This window comes from Strigops habroptila, chromosome 5 (assembly GCF_004027225.2).
Source record: "Strigops habroptila isolate Jane chromosome 5, bStrHab1.2.pri, whole genome shotgun sequence".
Classification (NCBI taxonomy): Eukaryota; Metazoa; Chordata; class Aves; order Psittaciformes; family Psittacidae; genus Strigops; species Strigops habroptila.
In genome coordinates this window covers 41082693-41090613 of record NC_044281.2, presented here as the reverse complement: position 1 = coordinate 41090613, position 7921 = coordinate 41082693, and the positions used below count along the sequence as shown (strand labels likewise).

The following is a 7921-nucleotide window of genomic DNA, read 5'->3' as shown; positions in this document are numbered from 1 at the left end:
AGTTAGTTTAATATTAGTTCATTAATAAAGTATTAGTGTGCTAATAGTAAGTCTGTTACATCTAGACAAAATATATCTTAAAACAATCCAATTATTTATTATTGATTAATGCCTCATGATCATTAAAGATTGTGATCTATTAGCATTTTACTGTTGATTTGTTCATGTGCACATTGATTTTGATTAAAACATTTACTCAAAGTGCCATCAGGAGAAACCCCCAGCTAAGCAGAGCAATAGGTCATGCCCTCCTTCTCCTGCAAGTGCACCACTGACCCACAGAGACCCCCTCCCGAAACGATTTTACCTGGTACTGGCACACTCTTCTCTCAGCATCTTTCCCACCCTCAGTGCTTGGACACTGGTTGTAGCCCGGCAGGGAAGGTTGTTTTCAGGAACAAGACTGGCTCAGCCTGATTAAGCCCATGCAGCAGCCCAGGACAGCTATTTCTAAGCCTCTTGACAGCCCTTTGTCATTCCCAACAGGGAGGTCAGGCTCCCGGGAATCAATTTGCACAGTCTTCAAGTTCACATTATTTGCTGGAAAATGCCCATACTATGGGAAAAGCCCTGGAAAAGGGGAATTTATTACACAATTACCCTGGGGGAAGTGTCAGCAACATTAATCCTATTATAGAATTAGTAGGACAGGGTTGCAAGAAATGATAGTCAGGGAGAAAACAGTGCCCTGCCAAAAAGCGGGAACCCCTATTAGGAACGTCCCTATGTTGATAACATAGCACAATGGAAACAAATAGAAAGATATGATATACATATGACAAGGATTGTCATGTCCTCTCTCGGCTCCACTGCCCCAAAGAGGATGCATCAGCACTCCCAACAAGCCTTTTCATCTCTGGCATGGCTGGGTGGATGCTCAGCGCCTGCTGCAATGGTGGAGCCTGGCATTGTATCCAGCAGGTCCCTTCTGTCTTTGCCATCAGCTTTCCTGTTTTTCGAGGAGAAATGAGGCAGAGAGTGGTGAGCTGGTCCAGTCCCCTATTCCCAAACCCTTCTTGGTGCAACCACACTCACGCAAGCCACTCTTGCAAAGCTTTTATAAGAATCAGATTTTAAGCTTGGTCAATTTGGGAAAAAGTAAAGCTTACAAATAAATCCCTCTTGAGATGAAAGAATTGAAACCATTGATGCCTGGGTTGTCTTTAGCAACAACCTGCTCCCAAAAAATTACGTAACTGAATTCAAAACAAAATCCTGGCAGCAAGGACAAGGCAGAGGAAAGGACTTGCCTGGAAGCAGGCAAGAGCGGAGAGTCATTTGCAGGCTGTGCCAGCAATACGTGTGGGGTTCGGCTGCTCTGAAAACTCTTTGTTTAAGGCACCATTTTGTTAGCTGAGAGGGTTTACAAGGTGCTTTTTTGAGCTATGAGAGAAGATCAAGCAGTTCTGGGTCAGCTCTGGAGGACTCTGGTCCTGCCCATTTGCCTGGAGAAAACCTTCTCTGCCTGTATGACTGGCTCAGCACTGCCAAAAAGACCCAAAATGGCACCTGCATTTTTCATTTCCACGATGACTTCCAGAAGATGTCTAGCAAAGAGTAGAAAATAGTGGCCAATATAACGCTCAAGCTCTGGTTTCCTACTCAGATGAAAAAGACCCATTTATATTTGATCCATGAGTGCTGCGCACAGACAACCAGCTGAAAAAAAAAACAGATTGAAGACTATCTGCCTGGGAGAAAAGTCTAGTGAAATATTGTGCTGGATTTCCCCAGCACCCTTTTCCTAAGCCATCCTCTTCCATCTTCATTTTCCCTCCTAAACACTAACAGGTCTGCACAGGGAGAAAGCTGTTGCCTGTATCCTGAGGTCAAACAAAACTCATTCCCTCTTCATCATCAGTGATGAAAAAAGTGTAATGAGCTGTAGGTCATGGCAGATCTCAAAATGCAGCTTTCACACTGATTCTAAACTTGAGTTTTATTACACATGGATTTTTCCCTCTGAAGGGCTAATCTACATTTTAAGAAACTGCAGTATTTGGTAGTTCTTTACAGAGGGCCAAGGCATCTTTTGTGTTTCACCTGTTCCAGTGCATGAATTACTATTTATCCAAGCTTAATTTTGTTTTTGCTTGGGCAATGTTTGCAATCAGTCATTGATTAGGATAAGTCATGAGGGTTTTTTTTTTTAAGATTTCTATATGTTTACATGGCAAAAACTGTCTCTTGCTCGATGTTACTGTGACACACCCAGTCCCTCCCATGTGTGTTTTCATCCTCCTACTGCGTGGGAGAGGGGTAGCTGGATGTGGTGCAGCTCTGCTATCTCCCTGATCTGCTGGCTAGCAACCACCTTGGAGAGATAAGGAATGCCTCAAATGTGGGAAAAGTTTTAATCAGACCTTGCAGATCTTCCCACGTTGGGGAACAGACCCACAGGAAAACAGGCTCAGTGCACACAGGTATCCCACAGCCACTGTGGGCACCACAAAATGCTTTTAACCTTTTTAGATAGAAACCCCCCAATGTTTTTGTATTAACAAGGCACAGTTTGTGAAGCGTGAGGTTTGAAATAGGATGTGAGGTGACAGTATTCATGAAACTAAATTTTACCATCGTTCTAACTTGAGAAGATGATGTCCAGAGGTTGCTTCCATGCTGAATTGTTCTCTTATTCTAACTAAGATTTTATTAACAACAGCTGACTTCTCATGTCTCTAGAGCTCTTTATGTTACAACAAAAAAGGTAAAGACCTATGTCCAAGAACAGCCCCTGGACAGTGAAATAAAAGCAGACATCCAAGTTTGCTCCAACACTGCACCCTCTGGTCTTGCGGCTCTCAGAGCACGATGCATGCACCCCAGCTCTGCACCACATTTTCCCTGCAGAAAGGGAACCACAGAATCAACTAGGTTGGAAAAGACCTGAAAGATCATCAAGCCCAACTATTTCCCCAGGACAGCCGAGTTCTCCACTAAACCGTCACAGAGGGCCCACCTGCATGTTTTTTGAACACTTTCAGGGTCAGTGATTCCACCACTGCCCTGGGCAGCCTGTTCCAATGCCTGATCAGCCTTTTGGTGAAGAAATCGTTCCTAATATCCAACCTAAACCTCCCGTGGCGCAGCTTCAGGCCGTTACCTCTTGTCCTATTGCTTGTTACTTGGGAGAAGAGACCGACCCCCACCTCACTACAACCTCTTGCTGCCGGCATGAAGCACAGCCTCACCTCCTGGCGGACAAGGTCACGCCCGGCCCAGCTCGCTCAGGAGGCCAGCCAGCTTTAGCATGAGCACTTTTCACACCTCATCCGCTTGCAGCAAGCTACGCTGACGCCGGCTGTTTTTGGGGGGTGGGTTTGGTCACACGCCGGCAGGAAGCTTCCAGGCCGCAGCTCTCAGCACAGCAGGATACGCGCCAGCGGGGACGGCGACGGCCCCTGCCGCGGGCGGCGAGGCGCAGTGCGCGCGCGGGCAGCCCCCGCCCGCGGGCACCCCCGGCCCGCGACACCGCGCCCCCCCGCCGCGCGCAACATGGCGCCGCGGGATGACACGGAGGTCACGTGACGCGCGGTGCAGCCCGCCCCGCCCGCCGCCGCCGCCGCCGCACGGGACACGGGGCCGCCGCCGCCGCCCAGGGTATCCGCTCGCCCGCCCGGCGGCCGCGCCGACTCGACCGGACCTGCCCCGCCCCGACCCGCCCTGCCCTGTCCGCCGCGCCGCGAGGCTCCGCGCCGCACGGTGAGCAGCGACCCGCGCCGCCGCTCAGCGTGGGGCTGGGCGGTGAGGCCGGGCACAGGCCCGGGTGTGGCGGCGGGACGGGGCAGCGGGTGACAGCGAGGATGGGGCCGCAGCCGCCCGAGGCGGGGCCGTGTAGCGGCGAGGCCGGACCGCGGTTCGGGGATACGTGGCACCTCAGCCCGGCGGCGGCCTCCGCAGCCCCGGAGGATCCCCGGAGGGTATCCAGGCCCCCTCAGCCCCAGGGGGGCTCCCCTCTGGAGAGCTCTGGTCCCCTCTGCCCGCGGGCCCTGAGGGAAGTCTGGTCTCCTCAGCTTGGGGGTATATGGACCCCTCGGGGTTGAGGGGACTGCAGCTCCCCGAGCGGAGCGGACCAGAGATCTCCCGGGCACCGGAGGCTGGGAGGACTACAGCCGCCTGAGCTGAGGGGATTGAGCAGAACTGAGCAGACTTCAGCTTCTCTGGTCCCCGTGGGGCGCTGGTCCCGTCAGGTGTAGTGCCTGGTCAGGTCTGTTCCCCTCCTCCTCAGCGTGTCTGAGTTGGGGGGGTCCAGTCCCCCCAGCACTAGGGGGCCTGGGGGCATGTGGTCTTCTCAGCTCGGGTGGCACTGTGAGGGTGAGCCCGGCCCCCTCTCGGCCCGGGGGTTGCCTGTTCCCCTCAGTTCTCTGGGGGGTGACGGCAGACTGCTTCCCACTCCAAAAGACGCTGGAGGAGTCCACAGTGAGCAGGGAAATCTTTCCTATCTTGATGACTTCAAGGGCCCTGGTGGTGGCATTAGGGCTGCACCACCTCCCTGGGTTCGAGGTTTGCTGGGTGACCACAGGTCGAGTATCTTGGGGATGAAGAGGCTGGAAGGCAGAACGGAGGGTGAGAGAGGCCTCACCATCAGTGGCAACCTGGTGGGCAGGTGTACTCCCTGTTTGTTTGTGGAATTGCTTGCTGATTGATAGGCTGCATTACTTGGATTTTTTGGGATGTAGAATGCATGTGGCTATCTTTTTACTGTGTTCTGCTGGAGGCCCTGTTTTGATCAAGGTTTCTAATGTATTCTGTCTTGTGTTAAAACCTCATTAAAGAAGGCCTCAGTGCCTGAAGGCACTGTAAATACATGAGGCAAGGATAGAGAGAGAGGGGAGTATTATTTGTGAAAATGGGAGCTCTGCCATATTGACATCATGCTGATGAGGCTTCCTGATGCAGGGAGCCTTTCTTAGCAGAGCTGGAAACGGGATGTCCATGAATGTTCATGTGTCATTTGGGCTGATGGCAGTATCAGTGCATCGTAATGTGACGACAGGTTTTGTAACAGTTCCTTCAGACTCCATTCTGCCACTTCAGGTCTGCATGGATGAACATGATTCCTGTTGACTTTCATACCCATTTGCAAACCAGTATAAAATACAGATGTGATACCTGACAGTTGAAGTCAATGGGAGCTATAGGGTTGATCTTGGTGGGTTTGGGTTTGTCTATGATTATTTGTTTGGGGAGTGGATATTGCATTGGAGTAATGTGTGCTTCTGTTTTATTTTGTGTATTATTTTGGTGGATATTGGAACTGCTTCAGCCTTGTGAAGTTTTTCAGAGTTTAGAAAAAGAAAGCAATCAACCCTGGATGGTGGGAGACAAAAGATAAAGGCTTTTGTTTATTACCTTTACAATAAAGGTAATAAAACTCCTTTAAATCCAGAGAGATTGCCTTGATTTTCAGGGGTTGTGCTTGTGGAGCAGAATTAAATTTAGCTCAGATGCATTTAAACTGTGTTTGATTTGTGCAACAAACTGTGATTCCCAAATAATTTATCACTCTTTCCTTTTTCACATATCAACCCAGAGGCAACATGCCTCCACATGTTTAATTACCTCTTAATGAAATCTTGCGACACTTCTAAATTAAATAAATCAAAGTACGTGGATAATTTTCAAGACTTGGAGGTATTAATGAATACTATTTGACTACTCAGAGTTAACAGTATCCTTAAGAGACAGTGGGTTGCTAATAGCACCTTCTACAGACCTGTTCTCCATGTATGCTATTGCTTCTCTCAACACCTGTCAAGCTTGAATAGGTGCTGCTTTTAATTAAATAATTATTGAGTTCTCTTGTACTGAACATATGGAAGGAGAACAAATACGCTATGGGTGATGACAACTTAAAAATGCTTCCCATCTTATGGTTGCTGCTGCTCTGCGTTGTTCAGTGTTGCTTAATTGGTGCGCTAAAAATGGGTGGCCTGGGACTTAGATTTAATAGCAATTCCAGTCTGGCCGTAAGGAATGGTTGATGAATTAAAGGCTTTTTAATTGGGGCAACAGGGCACCCTGTAAAAAATGCTCAGACAAAAATAATCCAGATCCTTGTTCTCCAACTTGTTTGGAGTTCAAAAAATGCCTGTGTAGCACCCTCAAAAAAACCCCAACCCCAAACTAGGAGAATTGTACGTGGCCATGAACACTGATTTTTGTTGAATGTTACATGAGATCCTTCTCTCGTGGTGTGATTCACAGAGACACATGTTGTGCAAGAAGGATTTTTAAGGCTTCACAGTGAGGTAGATCCAAAGTGTTCTTTGTTGAAATAGAGCAGAACACCTGAATGCTATTTCAGTCATAATTCAAGTGCAACACATCAAAACCAACTATATGTGGAAAAAGGGCTCTGAAGTAGAGGTGAGTTTAAAATAAGCTCAAAACCCTGAGGTTTGAGAGGTGGGGTTTTGGTGGGTTGTGTGTTTGTTGAGGTGTTTTGTTTTGGGTTTTTTTGGGGGGGGGGGGGGGGGGGTTGTTTGGGATTTTGTTTTTGGTTTGGTGGGAATTTTTTTTTGTTTTGTTTTTGTTTGGGGTTTTTTTGTTTTTTCAGAATCTGAGGGTCATGAACTGAGCTCCCATGTACTGTCAGTATTTTCATAGAATCACAGAATGGTTTGGAATGCAAGGGACCTTCAAGTTGAAACCCGCTGCTATGGGCAGGAACACCTTCCACTAGACCAGGTTGCTCAAAGCCCCGTCCAGCCTGGTCTTGAACACTGCCAGGGATGGGGCAGCCACAGCTTCTTGGGGCAACCTGGGCCAGTGCCTCACCACCCTCACAAGGAAGAACTTCTTCCTAATATCTAATCTAAATCTCCCCTCTGTCAGTTCAAAGCCATTCCCCCTTGTCCTATCCCTGCAGGCCCTTGTAAAAAGTCCTCTCCAGATGAAGGCCCCCTTGAAGTATGGGAAGGCTGCTGCAAGGTCTTCTGTAAGGTCTTGTTCCCAGAGCCTTCTCTTCTCCAGGCTGAACAAGCCCAGCTCTCTCAGCCTGTCTCCACAGCAGAGGTGCTCCAGCCCCCAGAACATCTTCGTGACCTCCTCTGGACTCACTCGAGCAGGTCCATGTCCTCCTTATGTTGCGGGCCCCAGAGCTGGACACAACACTGCAGGTGGGGTCTCACGAGAGCAGAGTAGAGGGGAGAGAATCCCTTCCCTCAACCTGCTGGTCATGCTGCTTTTGATGCAGCCCAGCATATGGTTTTCTGAAGGATTTTGGTGTTATTGGAGGCTTTTTTGCACTCAGGACACCAGCACGCAGATAGGGGCAGGCAGCCTTCCAAATGCTGATGTACTGCATGACTCCTGTGCTGTGGATTGGAAACTCTGGCTTTTAATACATTTTGTATTCCCAAAGTGTGTGGCATCATTCAAGTTAATAATTAAGTTGTCCCTGTCTGGCCCTGTTTGCTCCCCCAAAGGCTGGGGGAAATGCAGCAAACTGAAGAAAGTGTGAAACCTGCTGGCTTTTTGTGGCACTTTCATCCCAAATATATTGTATGCTTTCGAAAATCTACTTAGCAGAGGCAGTGTTTGGTGCAGGTTAGTTGGGCTTGGTTTTGGTTGATAAAATTAACATATCCTAATAAGCTACTAGGTGTAACTGGTTTCTCTGTGCTTTGTATAGTTCTTAACATAAGTGAATATTTAAACATCCACGATCCGTGAAACTACCACCTGAGCTTTGTTCTGATAGCTCTTGATCAAGAGCATTAAGAAAAAAGTCAGTCTAATTTAGGAGACTACAAGAAGTCTCTTAAAGAAATGCAGCTTTTAAAATGTGGTTATTGCTGTTTCTGGTCTTTGTAGTTCACTCATCCAAAGCACAGGAGCAAGATTTGTGTGGAGCAGAACATGTCCTGTTGATGATGCTTTCATCGGTCTGTGCAGTGCTGCCCTGGTATCCAATTGC

The 7921-nt window shown here is 48.6% G+C and overlaps 1 protein-coding gene across 2 annotated transcripts in view; it reads left to right on the top strand.

Annotated features, from left to right (window-relative positions):
• The first annotated feature begins 3586 nt into the window (after window positions 1-3586).
• Window positions 3587-7921, top strand: part of SGMS1 (sphingomyelin synthase 1) — a 100429-nt gene continuing 96094 nt past the window's right edge. The window contains exon 1 of one of the 2 annotated variants that reach the window (XM_030485755.1): window positions 3587-3702. The gene's annotated coding sequence lies outside the window, so the exon portion shown is untranslated. The remainder of the gene's footprint in view (window positions 3703-7921) is intronic. The other variant, XM_030485751.1, reaches the window with a different exon arrangement.